Source organism: Muntiacus reevesi, chromosome 4 (genome assembly GCF_963930625.1).
Source record: "Muntiacus reevesi chromosome 4, mMunRee1.1, whole genome shotgun sequence".
NCBI classification, from domain to species: Eukaryota; Metazoa; Chordata; class Mammalia; order Artiodactyla; family Cervidae; genus Muntiacus; species Muntiacus reevesi.
Genome location: NC_089252.1, coordinates 26,652,854 through 26,672,623, shown reverse-complemented (window position 1 = coordinate 26,672,623; position 19,770 = coordinate 26,652,854).

The window sequence follows — 19,770 nt, the reverse complement described above, 5'->3', positions numbered from 1 at the left end:
TAAATCCAGTCACTTCCATAAAGGATCCAGAAAGGCCCATGGCTAGTAAGTAATGTGAATGAGTTTCAAATCCAGGGAGTCTGGCATCAAACAGAGAAAACAGAAAAATAGATAGATAGACAGATATATATGTTAGGCAGTTAGAATAGGGAGAAAGAGGCAGTTAGAGAAGCTGTGGCTAGAGGATCACATACATGAAGGACTGGAAGTAGAAGAAGAGAAAAAGAAGCAGATTTGAGTAAAGACTTCCAGAAGGAACATGTCCCCAACACACCACCTGCCCTGATATGTCTCAGGCATAATTCCCTATTTGCATAGGGCAGAACCAAACAAGCCCCAGGGACTTCTCAGGGGAGAGAGCAAGGAATAGAAGAGCGAAGTCTAATCAGGAAGAATGCACAGAAGAACTATACAAAAAAGATCTTCATGACCCAGATAGCCATGATGGTGTGATCACTCACCTAGAGAATGACATTCTGGAATATGAAGTCAAGTGGGCCTGAGAAAGCATCGCTACAAACAAAGCTAGTGGAGGCCACGAAATTCTAGTTGAGCTATTTCAAATCCTAAAAGATGATGCTTTGAAAGTGCTGCACTCAATATGCCAACAAATTTGGAAAACTCAGCAGTGGCCACAAGACTGGAAAAGGTCAGATTTCATTCCAATCCCCAAAAAAGGCAATGCCAAAGAATACTCAAACTACCACACAGTTGAACTCATCTCACACACTAGAAAAATAATGCTCAAAATTCTCCAAGCCAGCCTTTAGCAATATGTGAACTGTGAACTTCCAGATGTTCATGCTGGATTTAGAGAATGCATATGAACCAGGGATCAAATTGCCAACATCGCTTGGATCATTGAAAAAGCAAGAGAGTTCCAAAAAAACATCTACTTCTGCTTTATTGACTATGCCAAAACCTTTGACTGTGTGGATCACAACAAACTGAAAATTTCTTAAAGAGATGGCAATTCCAGACCACCTGACCTGTCTCCTGAGGAATCTGTATGCAGGTCAAGAAGCAACAGTCAGAACTGGACATGGAAAAACAGACTGGTTCCAGATGGGAAAAGGAGTGCATCAAGGTTGTATATTGTCACCCTGCTTATTTAACTCATATGCACAGTCATCATGAGAAATGCTGGGCTGGATGCAGCACAAGCTGAAATCAAGATTGCTGGTGGAAAAATCAGATACGCAGATACGCAGATGACACCACCCTTATGAGAGAAATTTTAAGAAAAACTAAAGAGCCTCTTGATGAATGTGAAAGAGGAGAGTGAAAATTTGACTAAAACTCAACATTCAGAAAACTAAGATCATGGCATCTGGTCCCATCACTTCATGGAAAACAGATGGGGAAACAATGGGAACAGTGCTATACTTTACATTTTGGGGCTCCCAAATCACTGCAGATGGTGACTGCAGCCATGAAATTAAAAGAGGCTTGCTCCTTGGAAGAAAAGTTATGACCAACCTAGGCAGTATATTAAAAAGCAGAGACATTACTTTGCTGACAAAGTCTGTCTAATCAAAGCTATGGCTTTTCCAGTAGTCATGTATGGGTGTGAGAATTGGACCATAAAGAATGCTGAGCACTTAAAAATTGATGCTTTTGAACTGTGTTGCTGGAGAAGACTCTTGAGAGTCCCTTGGACTGCAAGGAGATCAATCCAGTCCATCCTAAAGCAGATCAGTCCTGCATATTCATTGGGAGGACTGATGCTAAAGCTGAAACTCAAATACTTTGGCCACCTGATGCGAAGAGTTGACTCATTTGAAAAGACCCTGATGCTGAGAAAGATTGAAGATGGGAGGAGAAGGGATCGACAGAGGATGAGATGGTTGGATAGCATCAACGACTCAATGGACATGAGTTTGAGAATGTTTCCACAAGTTGGTGATGGACAGGGAAACCTGGTTTGCTGCAGTCCATGGAGTCGCAAAGAGTTGGACAGGACTGAGCGACTTTTCTGAACTGAAATGAATCAGGACAAGGCCACTCCTGGGGTTGGTCTCCTCTCATGTCTCCAAATTGTACTTCTTACTGCTTGCCCAATAAGTCTTGCCTGCTTGAGCTCTACTGGTCTCTCATTTCAACTCTTTGCTTAGATGACTCAAAAACTGAGAAAGAACAACTGACCTGACAGATAGATAGATACGTACATGCATACAAAGGTAGATGGATAGATGGATGGATGATAGATAAATGATAGAGTTGTGGATCTGAAAGAAACAAAGTAGATAATTAAATAGTTGATCCTATAAGGAATCATAAGTAAAGAAAATAGTATGGGAGACCCCTGTCAGTTAACTATCACTCAGAAAGCAGGCTTGCCTAACAACAAAACCAAGCAGGCTTACTTAGCAACTAAACCATGCAACAAAGCATGAGACATGCCCCTAAACAATAAAATAGTAGTGGAATGAGATCCACATTCTATCCAGCGAGGTCAGTAAATGAATGATTCCTAGGACAAGCTTCTCTGCATGCACTTAAAAAATAAATTAGAAAAAGGTGGCAGTATCCTAAAACCTGAGATACCACTTTTAGCATATGTTACCACCCTTCTGCTAATTTAAATATTGCCATGATAGTCCCAGCTTGACCATCTAGGGACAAGAAAACTCCTTTACCTGATCTGGAGGAGGAATTCATGATGGAAATTTGCCATCTACTCAAAAATGAGGAGGAAGGTGGTTGACTCCTCTTTCCCACTTTTCCTTTGATTATAAAACTGTAGCCCAGTAAGTTCTCAACGTGGCCCCTCTTCCCTACCTGATTGGATACCTCATAAGCAACCTATTCTTATAAATTATTTTTTATCTATCACTTTGCCTGTTACTGAATTCCTTTTGTGTTGAGTCATAAAGAACCGGAGCTCCTCAGAGCCCTCCAAGGCACATTTCTGCAGTTTCAGATTGACTAGTTGTATGTCTTCAAAATTCATATGTAATTCATATTCACATACCCCTCAAAGTGAATGGTTAAACAACAAGAATTCAACTGAGTAAATTTAAGGATCAACTTGGCTTTATTAAATGATTCCTGGCAAGTAGAGAAAAGTTCCTCTGAGATGAAGAGTGCTCAGTACATACCCATGGATTTCTATGGTTTTTTGGCCTTTGAGATCCCCATTAGAAATAGTTTTTATCTACAAAAAACACAACAAGCTTATTCTCCTCAATATGCAGTACCAGCAGTAATGGAAAGACTGAGTCCTGGCCAAGAGAAGGCCCTGGCTGTACCAGTTTTCATAGAAACTTGGATTGGAGCATGGGTTGAACAAGCAGACCTCAAGTAGGGAGGAGCTACACATGATTGAATTGAATACAGTTCTTACTTGAATCTTGAGATAGAATTAAGGTTTTCCACTTCAGTACTTGAGAATTGCAGTCTGAAAGCCTAGGGGCTTCGCTTCAGGAAGAACCACCTACCAGCTCAACTGGGCACCAGGCCTAACAGTCTGCTAGCCAAGCTCACCTGTCTTGTATCGAAGAGCCAGTTAGATCATGAACTCAATGCAAAGAGAGTGGAGCTCAGAACTAATAGGATGTTACCCTCAGTCCTGGGAAACAAAGAAAGGTAGTGAACTCAAAAAGGGGTTCACAGGTACCACATCCGTGTTTCTCATGGTCCTTAAATACCATCTGAAGTTTACTTTGGGTTCCAACACTGTCACCAAATCTGTTAAACAGTAAAAATTCAACTAAGTGTAAGGATCAAATTGGTGTTTATTATTTTAAAATATTTTTTTTAATGTGGACCATTTTTAAAGTCTTTATTGAATTTGTTTCAACATTGTTTCTGTTTTATGTTTTGGCTTGTTGACCATGAGGCATGAGAGATCTTGACCAGGGATCAAACCCACACCCTCTGAACTGGAAGGCAAAATCATATCAGTTGGATAGCTAGGGAAGTCTCAAATTGGTGTTGAGAATATTAGCTGACCTGAGGTAAGTCAGTCCTCAAATTCTAGACTTTATTTTTCATCAAAATTGGTTCCTTTATGCATCTGTATTTATTTTAAAATATATATAATAAAAATTTTGAAAAATTTTTTATCTTGACTTCTTTGTCCAGCAGGGTCCACTCGGTCAAGAGTGGTCTTCATTATCTGTCTCCCCAAATTAATATTGTAGTTTTATGAGTGTAGCTAATCGTCTGAAGAATATATCTTTTACATTATATATCAATAGTACATTTCTATTCATTGTGACAAACTTTCTTTTAGATTCTACTTACTACCATTTCTACTTATAGAAATCTCAAATTGCAAACTACATTTGGCATAAATTAAACTGATCTTAGAACCCCTCAAGGTAGCCAATAACTATCTGACTACAGTTTGCATTTATTTCATGAAGATAAACCACATCTACTCACTATGGAATGAGAGAAGGAAAGTTTATCCAGAAAAATTAACCCATCTTTGTTCTAAATATTGCTTTATTATTTTTATCCCTAATTTATTATAGTACTTTTCACTGTCTAGTGTCAATATTAGAAAAGGATAATCTATAAATAACACAAATCTTTATTTGTAATACCTAATCAGAGAGCAAGAAAATAAATATCTATAGTTGCAAGTCACTACTTGCAAATTTAAATGTTTATGTTTCTAGGATAAATGGTCTATAAAGAATCATAATGAGCATCCTATCTAAAGAAAAAAATACACTTGTCTTAGTCACTGTTTATCACTTTCTCTCCAAGAGAGGGAGAACACACATACAAACTTAATATATATTTTTGTATATAAACACATATAGGCATACTTATGTACACTTTGTAAAATGTATGTCATTTTACATTGCACTGGAGAACAAATGTGAAGACATTAGTGTTTATATACATGCATAAATTTGTATATACATATATGTGTTTATACATCCATGTTTTGTTTATGCTCAACTAATAAATAATAAAAGTTTTAATTCATTATCTGCCAGCATACAATTCATATGTGATTAATCTTTAACTACATGGAAACTACAAATATTACAATTGACTGGGAGGGATGAAAAAGGCAAATGTGAATTGATATATGTGGACTTGGTCAATGTCAATTTTGCAAGCTGTACATAAATTTCGTAGACCTAATGATTTTCGAAAACCATTTCCAAGGCTGTTTATGTCTCATTGGAAATCTAAATGGGAATCTTACTGGAACTGGATTAAAAAAAATTAGCTCTTGTCAAATATTGCTGGTCTCTGCTTTTTAATTTTTCTTCTTCTCTTGCCTTTAATACATGCTTAGCCTTAGTGGGCTAAAAGTAGGACTCTTTAGCTAATATTTTTTTCTTCTTATTGTGCAAAAGACTTCATCTTTAATGCTTACATGGTTATTTGAGTTTTGCTGTAGAATGCAGTGCACTGCACTTTTGCTTTGAAATGAATGATCTTTTTTTGTTTGTTTCAAGGTAAACAATTTTCTGCAGTGTTTTTGTTGCACATTGTTAGAAGTCATCCTATTGCTTAGATGTAGAAGGGGAATTTTTTTTCTAAATCACTGCTGTGAACAACTAGCTGTTTGATCAGCAATGCTTCCTTTTTTTTCTTCCTCCTTTTGTGCTGGACTTAGTCCCTGTCTGTTCTCTATGACACATCGGGATATGACTAGCTGGTACCACTCACAGTGGAAGCAGTTTAATCTTTGTTACAAAGTACCCTGTTTCTCAGAAGTCACATAAACATCTTAGGAAGAATGGTTGATTAAATTGTTTGTGCCAGCAGTTGTACTTATCTGAGCAGTTGCACTTATCTGACCACATACTTTCTTTGTGCAGGATTTGGCATTTTTTCCCCCCTTTCACTTGGGAGACTATAATCATGCTCAGTTTCTCCCTGTATGTGCATGCTTTGTTCTTGGAGCATTCTCCATAGAAAAAGTGAATTTCAGTTCTTCTGGACTTATCTTTCACGAGGAAAACTTAGTTATCGCTCAGCATTTTAAGAAGCAGAGATAAAACTTTAATTTTAAACTTCTAATTGGAGCTTTTACTTTCAGCCAGTGGAGGGGGGGTGATTGTATTTCATAAATGGTATTTCATCTCCTTGTAGAGAGCATTTCTTCCATCAAATAGAGTCTTATACAAATTAAAGCTAGGTGAAGAATCTGGTAAGAGATTGGTACGAACTAGCTGAAAAATGGTGTATTCTCCTGCTGAGAGTTTAGCCTTATTTAATTTACTTTTCCTGTTACTTGAGAGAAAACTGATATATGATGTTCTTTGTTGTTGTTGTTTAGTTGTTAAGTCTGTCCCAACTCTTTTGTGACCCCATGGACTGTATAGCCCGCCAAACAACCCTGTCCTTGAGATTTTTCAGGCAAGATTTTTGGAGTGGGTTGCCGTTTTCTTCTCCAGGGGATCTTCCCCACTCAGGGATCCAACCCGGATCTCTTGTATTGGACTGCCTGCCTGCTAAGTCACTTCAGTCATACCCAACTCTTACTGAACACATGGACTGTAGTCTGCCAGGTTCCTCTGTCCATGGGATTCTCCAAGCAAGGATACTAGAGTGGGTTTCCATTTCCTGCTCCAAGGTATCTTCCTGAACCAGGGATTGAACCCAAGTCTCTTATGTCTCCTGAATTGGCAGGCAAGTTCTTTACATTAGTGCCACCTGGGAAGTTTTGATGTTCTTTAGGACTGGGTTTAAAGATGATTAAGGAGACTAAAGTGATAATGGGTATTCTACAAATACAGGTCAGGGATAGAACAGGAGGCAAGCAAAATATTTCATTTTGAGGGATAATGAAAAGTTAAAGTAGGGAAAATATAAAAGAACTTTACATTATTATGAAAATTTGTGATAATAGGTGTCCTTTTAGTAGATCCATGTGATTGGATAACTTTGAAAAAGTCATCCTTCTCTGATAAAACATTCAATTCTTATATGTATTTCTAGCTATTTTAAATACAGTTTCATAGAACTCATATATTAGATTTATGTATCAATGCTTAGAGATTGTTCAGCAAAATGTAATGGTATTTAAAAAATACATATGCAAAAGCTTGAATGTTGAAGGTCAGATGCTGCCTTACTTAAAAAACCAGAGCTAAAAAAACCATGAAGAAGATATTGTTTAAAAATGGAGAACATTTCAAATATCCTTATAGATGTGAATTACTCTAATAAAGGGAATAAAATTTAATATAAAACTTAGAAAATAATGCTTCACTATGAAAAATATCTGGTTTTCTTGTTGATTGATCTCGCAAGAAAGATTTTTAAAAAGCACATGTTAAAATTGAAATAGAGATAATAAAAATGTGTCTTTGAAGTAAACATTTGATTTGCAACTGATATGTTGACTATTTAAAATAATTTAAATATTTATGAAAATATTTACAAATGGTGCTACTAACAGGAATTAATTTCCAAGATATACAAACAGCTTATACAGCTCAATATCCAAAAGAAAAAAAAAACAATCAAAAAAATGAGTGGAACACCTAAATAGACATTTCTTCAAAGAAGATATTTAGATGGCCAAGAGGTACATGAGAAGGTATGCCACAACACTCTTTATAGGAGGAATGCAAATCAAACTACAATGAAGTATCACCTCATGCCAGTCACAATGAAAGTGAAAGTGACAGTTGCTCAGTCGTGTGCAACTCTTTCTGACCCCATTGACTGTACAGTTCAGTTCAGTTCAGTCACTCAGTTGTGTCCGACTCCTTGCCACTCCATGGCTTGCGGCACACCAGGCATCCCTCTCCATCACCAACTCCTGAAGCTTACCCAAACTCAAGTCCAGTGAAACAGTGATGCCATCCAAACATCTTATCCTCTGTCCTCCCCTTCTCCTCCTGCCTTCAATCTTTCCCATCATCAGGGTCTTTTCAAATGAGTCAGCTCTTTGCATCAGGTGGCCAAAGTATTGGAGTTGCAGCTTCAACATCAGTCCTTCCAATGAACACCCAGGACTGATCTCCTTCAGAATGGACTGGTTGGATCTCCTTGCAGTCCAAGAGACTCTCAAGAGTCTTCTCCAGCAACACAGTTCAAAAGCATCAATTCTTCAGTGCTCAGCTTTCTTTATAGTCCAACTCTCACATCGATACATGACTACTGGAAAAAACCATAGCATTTACTAGGCAGACCTTTGTTGGCAAAGTAATGTCTCTGCTTTTTACATGCTGTCTAGGTTGGTCATAACTTTCATTCAAGGAGCAAGCCTCTTTTAATTTCCTGGCTGCAGTCACCGTCTCCAGTGAATTTGGAGCTCCCCAAAATAAAGTCAACTGCTGTTTCCACTGTTTCCCCATCTATTTGCCATGAAGTGATGTGACCAGATGCCATGATTTTAGTATTCTGAATGTTGAGCTTTAAGGCAAAGTTTTCACCCTCCTCTTTCGCTTTCACCAAGAGGCTCCTTAGTTCTTCAATCTCTGCCATAAGGGTGGTATCATCTGCATATCTGAGGTTATTGATATTTCTCCCTGCAGTCTTGATTCCAGTTTATGCTTCATCCAGCCCAGTGTTTCTCATGATGTACTCTGTACATAAGTTAAATAAGCATAGTGACAATATACAGACTTGACATACTCCTTTTCCTACTTGGAACCAGTCTATTGTTCCATGTTCAGTTCTAACTGTTGCTTCCTGACCTGCATACAGCTTTCTCAAGAGGCAGGTCAGGTGGTCTTGTATTCCCATCTCTTTCAGAATTTTCCACAGTTTATTGTGATCCACACAGTCAAAAGCTTTGGCATAGTCAATAAAGCAGAAATAGATGTTTTTCTGGAACTTTCTTGCTTTTGCAATGATCCAGCGGACGTTGGCAATTTAATCTCTGGTTCCTCTGCCTTTTCTAAAATCAGTTTGAATATCTGGAAGTTCATGGTTCACATATTGCTGAGGCTGGCTTGGAGAATTTTGGGCATTACTTTACTAGTGTATGAGATGAATGCAATTGTGTGGTAGTTTGAGCATTTTTGTGGATTGCCTTTCTTTGGGATTAGAATGAAAAGTGACCTTTTCCAGCCCTGTGGCCACTGCTGAGTTTTCCAAATTTCCTGGCATATTGAGTGCAGCACTTTCACAGCATCATCTTGTAGGATTTGAAATAGCTCAACTGGAATTCCATAACCTCCACTAGCATGTTTCATAGTGATGCTTTCTAAGGCCCACTTGACTTCACATTCCAGGATGTCTGGCTCTAGGTGAGTGATCACACTATCCTGATTATCTGGGTTGTGAAGATCTTTTTGTACAGTTCTTTTGTGTATTCTTGACACCTCTTTTTAATATCATCTGCTTCTGTTAGGTCCATACCATTTCTGTCCTTTATTGATCCCATCTTTGCATGATATGTTCCCTTGGTATCTCTAATTTTCTTGAAGAGATCTCTAGTCTTTCCCATTCTATTGTTTTCCTCTGTCTCTTTGCACTGGTCACTGAGGAAGGCTATCTTATCTCTCCTTGCTATTCTTTGGAACTCTGCATTCAAATTGCTATATCTTTCCTTCTCTCCTTTGCTTTTCTCTTCCCTTCTTTTCACAGCTATTTGTAAGGCCTCCTCAGACAGCCATTTTCTTTTTTGCGTTTCTTTTTCTTGGGGATGATCTTGCTCCCTGTCTCCTGTACAATGTCATGAACCTCCGTCCATAGTTCCTCCACCACTCTGTCCATCAGATATAGTCACTGAAATCTATTTCTCACTTCCAATGTATAATCATAAGGGACTTAGTTTAGGTCATTACTGAAAGGTCTAGTGGTTTTCCCCACTTTCTTAAATTTAAGTCTGAATTTGGCAATAAGGAGTTCGTGATCTGAGCCACAGTCAGCTCCCAGTCTTGTTTTTACTGACTGTATAGAGTTTCTCCATCTTTGGCTGTAAAGAATATAATCAGTCTGATTTCAGTGTTGACCATCTGGTGATGTCCATGTGTAGAGTCTTCTCTTGTGTTGTTGAAAGACTGTGTTTGCTATGACCAGTGCATTCTCTTGGCAAAACTCTATTAGCCTTTGCTTTGCTTCATTCCATACTCCAAGGCCAAATTTGCCTGTTATTCCAGGTATCTCTTGACTTTCTACTTTTGCATTTCAGTTCCCTATAATGAAAAGGCCATCTTTTTTAGGTGTTAGTTCTAAAAGTTCTTGTAGGTCTTCATAGAACCGTCCAACTTCAGCTTCTTCAGCGTTACTAGTCAGGGCATAGACTTGGATTACCATGATATTGAATGGTTTGCCTTGGAAACGAACAGTGATCATTCTGGCATTTTTGAGATTGTATCCAAGTACTGCATTTTGGACTGTCTTGTTGACTATGATGGCTACTCCATTTCTTCTAAGGGATTCTTGCCCACAATAGTAGTTAGCTGAGTTAAATTCACCCATTCCAGCCCATCTTAGTTCACTGATTCCTAGAATGTCAACATTCACTCTTGTCATCTCCTGCTTGACCACTTCCAACTTGCCTTGATTCACAGACATAACATTCCAGGTTCCTCTGCAGTATTGCTCTTTACAGCGTCGGACCTTGCTTCTCTCACCAGTCACATCCACAACTGGGTGTTGTTGCTTTGGCTCCATTCTTTCTGGAGTTATTTCACCACTGATCTCCAGTAGCATATTGGGGACCTACTGACCTGGGAAGTCCATCTTTCAGTGTCTTGTCTTTTTGTCTTTTCATACTCATACTCTTCATGGGGTTCTCAAGGCAAGAATATTGAAATGGTTTGCCATTCCCTTCTCCAGTGGACCACATTTTGTCAGAACTCTCTACCATGACCCGTGCATCTTGGGAGGCGCTGGAGCAGCAAGCAGCGGCTCCATGGCCCTGGAGCGGCCAAGAGGAGCCACCCCATGTCCAAGGTCAGGAGTGGTGGCCGAGAGGAGATAACCCACATCCAAGGTCAGCAGCAGTGGCTATGCTTTGCTGGAGCAGCCGTGAAGAGATACCCCACATCCAAGTTAAGAGAGAGGGCGTCAGAGGGCAGACAGGCTGAAACCACAATCACAGAAAATTAGCCAATCTGATCACATGGACCACAGCCTTATCTAACTCAATGAAAATGGACTGTACAGTCCATGGAAATCTTCAAGCCAGAATACCAGAGTGAGTAACTGTTCCCTTCTCCAGGGGATCTTCCCAACCCAGAGATTGTACACAGGTTTCCTGCATTGCAGGTGGATTATTTATTGTGTGAGTCACCAGGGCCATCATTAAAATAAGTCTACAAATAATAAATGCTGGAGAGCATATGGAGAAAAAAGAGTCCTCCTACACTGTTTGTGGGAATGTAAATTGGTGCAGCCTCTATGAACAGGATGGAGGTTCCTTAAAAACCTAAAAATAGTTTATGTATGATCCAGTAATCCCAGTCCTGGACAAACATCCAGAGAAAAACATGATTTGAAAGGATACATGTATCTGGATGTTCATTGTGTCACTGTTTATGATAGCCAATGCAAAGAAGTAATGTAAATGTCCACTGACAGATGAATGGAAAAAGAAGTTGTGGTACATACAAACAAGGGACTCAATCACAAAAAAGAATAAAATATTGCCATTAGTAGCACCATGGATGCACCTAGAGATTATCACATTAGGTGAAGCCCGACAAAGACAAATATCATGTATTACTTACATGTGGAATAAAAAGAATGACACAAATGAACTTATTCATAAAACAGAAATAGACTCACAGACATACAAAGCAAAGTAATGGTTACCAAGGGGTTGGAGAAGGAAATGGCAACCCACTCCAGTGTTCTTGCCTGGGAACTCCCATGGACAGAGGACCTGGTGGGCTACAATCCATGGGGTCGCAAAGAGTGGACAAGACTGAGTGACTAACACACACACAAGGGGAATAGCAGGGTTGAGGAGGAGATAAATTAGGAGTTTTGGATTAACTGATACACACTACTCTGCATAAAATAAGCAACAAGAACCTACTGCATAGCACTGGGAGCTATATTTAATATTCTGTAATAACCTATAATGGAAAAGAATCTGGAAAGAATATACATGTACATATATATATGTACATACATATATATACACACACACATACATGAATCACTTTACTGAAACTAACACAATGTTGTGAATTAACTCTGCCTTAAAAAAAAAAAAAAAGTCAAACTGTCCAAAAAGTCACTTAAATATTTAGAATAGGAATATTTGTTACAAGCATGTGTGAAGATATTATACTATTCTCTATCCTTACTGTTCAATATGCTTAGTGTTTTCTGTTCAATATGGTTTACCAGAAAATTACTCAGCATTTTCGTATATGGGACATCTATCTTTAAATACACACTTGATTCAATGCTATCATAATTTTTTTTTTTGGCAAAACACAGTTTTTAGTGATTAAAAAAACAACAACAAATTCTGGTTGTAGCAAAACCATTTTTGTTTTCTTTGCCTTGTGCTGATGTCTATGATGATCCTTTAGATAAATGCTTTCTGTTAAAATGGCAGTTTTGTGTTCCCATTGTGAAAACCACTTTGAAACAGAAATGAATTCAATTTTACTTCTTTGAAACATGTGAGAGGATTATTTTTATACTTCTCCCACTTGATATTCTCCACTAGTTCATTGTGGTTTTTTTGGTTTTTTTTTTTTTTTTTATGATGTCTCGACTATATTTTTGCACAATTTAGTGTTTAGACATAGTTCTTTATAAAGTGAGTTCTCTCTCCTACCTCTCTGTTACTGAGTTAGTATTTGTTTTAATTGTGTACATTCATGGAGCACCAGCCATTTTCAATAAACAATTTGTAGGTAATGTACTTTCAAAGACTAAATACAATAGGATTTTATTAACCATAACTGAAAGCTAATTATAGTTTATTGATTTTGTGAGCTATAGCTCATGTAGCTAATTGATAAGAAGTCTCATGAGACAGCAATACCATTTTTTATTTGTAATACTCTTAGACAAAACCATGTTTTCCATAATAGTAGATGAAATAGAACTGATATCTTGCTTGCTGTAATAAGCTAGAAAATTAAAAGAAGTTCTCAATCCTATAGAAGAAAGAGAAGAATCAAACACTTTAGCACTTTCAACCTTACCCTTTTTCTCTCCCAAATACCAATTTGCTGATTTGGGTTCTGTCACTTTGTTTTTGATAACTATGAAACCATCAGACACAAAGCTAGGAGGGATATAAAAAAATACTGGGACAATGATTCTCTTCTCTTTGATTAACTACGTATAGTATATATTATCAGTTATACATTTACAAGGATGGGTCACTGAAAGTGTGTAGTAAAGAGGTTTTCATTGTAACAAAATTATTAATGGCAAAGTCGATTATGAGCGTCTATGATACAAATTTAGCTTATTATACACTATTTCTAGTAACACTCATTAGATGGATTTTTAGACTGTATCTGAAATTGTATTGCCACTAATCTGATTTAAATGATAAATATTTTTTATCTGGTAACTCAGCTGGTAAAGAATCCGACTGTAATGCAGAACATGGTTCGATTCCTGGGTCAGATAGATCCAGGGTTAGGCTACCCTCTCCAGTATTCTTGGGCTTCCCTGGTGGCTTAGCTGGTAAAGAATCTACCTGCAGTGCGGGATACCTGGTTTTGATCCCTGGGTGGGAAAGAGCCCCTGGAGAAGGGAAAGGCTACCCACTCCAGTATTCTGGCCTGGAGAATTCCTTGGACTGCAGTCCATGGGGTCACAAAGAGTTAGAAGTGACTTTCACTTTCACTTTTTATCTAATATTGAGTGTTTATTGGGAGGTAATTAGCTTTATCATTTTAATCCATATTCTTTAAAGGCCATCCCTTTTTGTTAAATTAGCTTTTTATTTTGAGATAATTATACATTCACAGTCAACTGTTGAAATAGGCCAAAGAGATTTCAGGAACTTGCCTGGTGGCCCAGTGGTTAACACCTCACCTTCCAATGCAGGTTCAATTCCTGGTTAGGGAGCTAAGATTTCATATGACTTGAAAACAAAAAACCAAAACATAAACAGAAGCAAGGTCATAACAAGTTCAATAAAGACTTTAAAAATGGTCCACATCAAAAATCTTTGTGGCTCAGTGGAGGGGGACCCCGGAGGATGAAGAGGTCCTTAAGATGATGGTGGGCTTGGCCTGGAGGGAGGAGGGGGCCCTCGAGGGAGGAGAGGACCCTGGAGGGCAGAGGGGCTGAGCCATAAAAAGGGATGCACTCGAGTCAGTTCTAGTGAGGTGGATGAGTCTAGGGCCTGTTACAGAGTGAAGTCAGAAAGTGGAAAACAAATATTATGTATATTAATGCACATATATGGAATCTAGAAAAATGATACTGATGAACCTAGTTGACAGGGCAGTATAGAGATACAGAGGTAGAGAAGAGACGTCGGACACAACCAGGGAAGGAGAGGATGGGATGAGCTGAGAGAGTAGCATTGAAACATATACTTCACCATATGTAAAACAGGCTATGGAGAAGTTGCTATACAACACAGAGAGCTCAACTTGGTGCTCTGTGACAGCGTGGAGGGGTGAGATGGGTGGGTGGTGGGTGTGAGGTTCAAGAGGGAGGGGACATGTGTATACTTATGGCTCATTCACAGTGCTCTATGGCAGAAGCCAGCACAATATTGTGAAAGCAATTGTCCTCCAATTAAAAATAAATATTAAAAAATCTTTAAAAAAAAAGAAAAAGAAAGTTAGCATTAATACAATATCATAAGCAGATACTGACATTGCTACAGTTAAGATAAACCACATTTCCATCACTACAGATATTCCTCTTGTTGTCCTCTCATCACCACAATCAGCCCCCTAGTCTTAATCACTGACAACCACTAATCAATTCTCCCTCTCTCTAAATCTGTCATTTCCAAAATGTTAATGGAATCCTACATTGTGAGATACTTTTGGGAATGGCTTTTTTCACTCAGCATAATTTGTTACAGATTTATCAAGGTTGTTGCATTAACATAAGTTTTCATTTTTCTGGGATAAATGCCCAGCATTGTAATTGCTGGCTCATATGATAGTTGCATGCTTATTAATTGTTAGGCCATTGCCAAAGTGTTTTTTCAGAGTGACTGTACCATTTTATATCACCACCAGTAATGTATGAGTGTTACACTTTCTCTGCAGTCTCACCAGTGTTTGTTGTTGCCACTGTCATTTTTTAAAAATAATTTGAATGTGTGTAGCCATATCTTAGTGTGGTTTTAATTTGCATTTCTTTAATGGCTAGTGATGTTAAACATCTTTTCATATGCTTACTTGCCAACTATATATCCTCTTCAGTGAAATATCTCTAATGTTCTTTGTCCTATATCTTATTTGATTATTTTTTTAATGTCAAGTTTTGAGCATTCCTTATATATTCTAGATACTAGTCCTATGTTGGATATGTGTTTTTTTGTAGATAATATTTTCTCCCTCTCTGTAGCTTGTTCTTTCATTCTCTTTACAGGGTGTTTTATGGAACAAAAATTTCTAATTTTTATGAAATCCTATTTATCATTTTTAACTTTCATGGGTCATGCTTTATTGTCAAGTTTGAGATTTTTTTTTGCCTAGCCCTAGAGCTCAATCATTTCTCACTATATTCTCTCTAAAAATTTTATAGCCTTATAGCCTTATGAGGTACACCTTAGTTTTTGTTTGTTTTCATTTTTATTTTTTGATTAAGAAATTTCATTATCTCAATACCATTCATCCTTTATCCATTGAGTAAATTTTGCACTTTTGTTAAAAATAAATTGAGCATATTTCTGTCTTAAATTTGACTTGTCTTTTCTGCCCTGTGGATTTGCATCTATCCCTAAGGCTTCCCAGATGGTTCAGCAAAAAAGAGTCTGCCTGCCATGCAGGAGACACAGGAGATGAGGGTTCAATCCCTGGGTTGGGAAGCTCCTCTGCAGTGGAAATGGCAACCCTCCAATACTCTTGGTTGGGAAATCCTATGGACAGAAAAGCCTGGTGGGCTTCAGTCCATCGGGTGGCAAGGAGTCAGACACCATTGAACAACTGAGTATGCACCAATAACCCACATAGTCTTGAATATTATAGTTTCATAATAAATTTTGAAAGTAGGTAAGTTACTCCTTATATTATTTTTCAAAATTGTTTTAGCTTTTCCAGTTCATGTGCTTTTTCACACAAATTTTTAAAAAATCTTGTCGTATCTATAAACAATATTGCTTGGATTTTGATAGTTTTGTGAAAATGTCCATTTGCAGAGAACTGGCATCTTTACTGAATTAGTAATCAATCCTTGAAAACACAACATCTCCATTTATTTAGCTAATCTTTAATTTACTTCATCAATATTTTGTAATTTTTAGCATATGTCCTATATGTGATTTGTTGGATCAACATTTATTCATCTCTTTTTAGAAGAAATTATAAATGGTGTTATATTTTAATTTTAGTGTTCCTTTGTTTATTACTGGTATATAGATAGCAAAATTGATTTTCATGTTGACCTTGTATCCTGTAACATTTCTGAACACAGTTATTATTGCTAAGAAGTTTTTTCCTTAGGTGTCTTAGAAATTCCTACATAGACAATAACACATGAAATGAGGACTTTTCCTGATCTGTACTTCCTTCATTTACTTTTCTTGCCTTTGTAAGAAAATGTAAGAATATACTATGTTGAATAACATTAATGAGAGTAGACATCCTCACATTATTACTGTTCCTAGAGGAAAAGGAGGCAGTATTTCTTCCTAAAACATTTGGTAGTCTTCTCCATTGAAACCATCTGGGCTTGATTGTTCCCCCACCAATCCTCCCACTGGGAGGTTTTAATTTATGAATTTTATCTTCTTTATAGTTACTGATCTATTCAGATCATCTATTTTATATTGGGTGGGTGTCGGTTGTTTGTGTCTTCAAGAAATTAATCTCATTTGTCTAAGTGGCCTGAAGTATATGTGTAGATTTGTTCATAATATTGCCTTATTTGCTTTTTGATGTCTGTAGAAGCTAGAGATGATACTCCTTGTTTCCCAGTATTGGTAATTGTTTGATACCTTCTTTCAAGATCCTTTTGGTTCTTAGAATGACAAGTGACTTTCTATTAAAGTCTGAATATTTGCAGTAATATGTAACTAGAATTGAATTTATTTAAATCTTTTATTTTATCTAGCTTTCTGTTACTTCATTCTTTCAGAGGAAGGCTGTGGGGAGGGCTCCACCTCATGGCATTTGGATTAGAGTACGAATACAGAATCCTTAATTGGTCTTTATCAACATCGTAACAGGGAACTCTCCCTGTTAGTAGTAGATGGAGGTTGGAGTTCTGGTCTCCCACTGACTCGCCATGGTAGAAACCCCAGACTGAGAGGGGTTAGAGTACCTTGTTACTGCTCCCCACATAGTTTCCATGGACACCATTGGGGGTGTAGCCTCTTTACCATGGCCAGTGGAGAATGTCTGATTCTCCACTATAGAGGACATCTTGTGTAAGGTAAAAATGAAATGATAATGGAACACAAACAATCATCTAGCAGAAAAGACTGTATTAAAATAACAACACAATTTCCAAAATAATCTTTTTTAGTGAAAGATCAACTGCATATGACATGAAACTTATTAGATTTGAAAATATACTTAGGAAAATTTAGAAGAAAGAGGAAATAGATTATTTTTTAAAGTGAGCAACAAGAAAATAAACAAACAGATCCAAGAGGAAAAGTGGAAAGTGGGGTATTCATTTAATATAATTTCCATAGAGGAAGGGATATTAGAGTATATGGGAAAAAAATCAATAATCAACAAATAATTATCATCACAATTTAAAAGTTCAGAGATTTAAAGAAAAGTTTGAAATTTTGTACTTTAGATTTCACAAAGAACTAAACAAAAATATTTATAAAAATCAATAAAAGTTTTGAACTTTAAAAGTATAAAAAAATACATTAAGAAAATAAAAATACAGGATTGGAAAGAAAAGAAGGGAATTAAGTTACAATTCATTGTAGACAATATGATTTCTATTTAGAGACTTCAAGAGAATTAACTAAAAATACTTCAAATAATGATGACCAGTAAAAAGACCAATCTCAAAATATGTTAAAAATTATATATTATTCATATAATAATGATAAAAAGTTATTTAGCTATTACTGTGTTCAGGACTTTTTAAAATACTCTACATGAACAGCTCACAGCAGCTTTATGAGGTAGTCATTATTCTCATTTTACAAATGAGGAAAGTGAGGCATAGAGAAAAAAAATTAACCTCTCCAAAGGTCATATACCTGGTAAGTGGTACATATATAGTCCATAAATTTTTTTTTCCTCCTAGAAACAAGATCAAATCCACAAGGATTCTGACTTTTATTAACAAAATATGTTTTATTGAAAAGACGGTATCAATCAAGAAATTATGAATTGAGAGGAAGCACAAAAATTCACTCATTGTGACACAAGGGACTCAGTTCCCTAGGAAAGGTCTTCAGATTCTTCCAGTTTCACCCCATGAGTGTCATTCACGAAGTCTGTAAGCTCTGTAAGGGAGAGGGGATGGGGCTAGCTTGGTTCACATGCTCTTGGGCTCATGGATGGGAGGGGAAAGGAAGATACAAGTCTATCAATTAAAAAACTCGCTGCAAATACATGGAGTTGGAGGAGAAGGGTTCTGGAAAGGAAAGGGTGAAAGGATACATATTAGATGTACGTTTGAGACCTAGACTCTAGGGACAATAGCTACAGGAGGTAGGCAGCAGCAGGCAGTGTAAATTCACTACCACAATAACGAAGGCATTGATTTCTTGCTGGAACCTGAACATATTATCTGCTTTAAAGATTACTTGAGGGCACACTGAAGTAGTCTTATGTTGGTAACTCTCTATCTAGGATTCATTTTAAGTGGCTTTTACACTTTCCATCTTGAATCAAATCAAAGAGATGACCCTGAATAGAAGTATACTCCAGAGAGTTTGAGGGATCCAAATATTGTTTCTCACTCAGTCAAACAGGAACTTTCGAGGGTACACTCCTTAAAGTACCATCGGTCACAGCATAGGAGTTTAAAGGTCTTGAAAAGGGCTGAATGCTTAATTAAATTGCTGTTAGATTAGTGTCATCTGTTTTAATAGTGTCAGCATAGCTTTTATTTGAATTACTTGGGTATTTATAATGCCTTAAGAAAGAACTGGAATTTAAAAATAAGCCTCCAAATAAATGTTTTGTGGAGACCAGGATTTCTCAACCATCACACTATTGACATTTTGGGATAGATGATTCGTTGCTTGATGTACAGAGTCAGTCCTCTGTGTTGCGGGATGTATACTAAAATCCCTGGCCTCTATTCATTAAATGCTCGTAGTATCCTACCACTGTGACCAAAAAAAAAAAAAACAAAACAAAAAAAAACAACAAAAAAAAACTGTAGATGTTGTCAAATACTCCCACTGTGTGGGGGGAGCAGGGGGAGGAACTGCACAAAAAATCCTTGGTTGAGAACGACTATTATAGACCAAAGGGGGAATTCTGGACAGAATTACCAGAACCTAAAGTACACACTCAGAATGTCACCAGATAAGTTTAAAAGGAAGTTCTACTCACCTAAAAAGGGTTAACCTCACTGTTTAATAAGAACTTGACATGCACACAGTTTTTGTTTTGAAATTTTTATTGGAGTATAACTGTTTTACATTGCTGTTTTAGTTTCAACATTGTGTAATTGTTGTGTAATTTTCAACATTATAGCAAAGTGAATCAACCATCCATATACACATATCCCTTCTTTTTTTGAATTTCCTTCCCATTTAGATCATCACAGAGTGCTGAGTAGAGTTCCTTGTGCTAT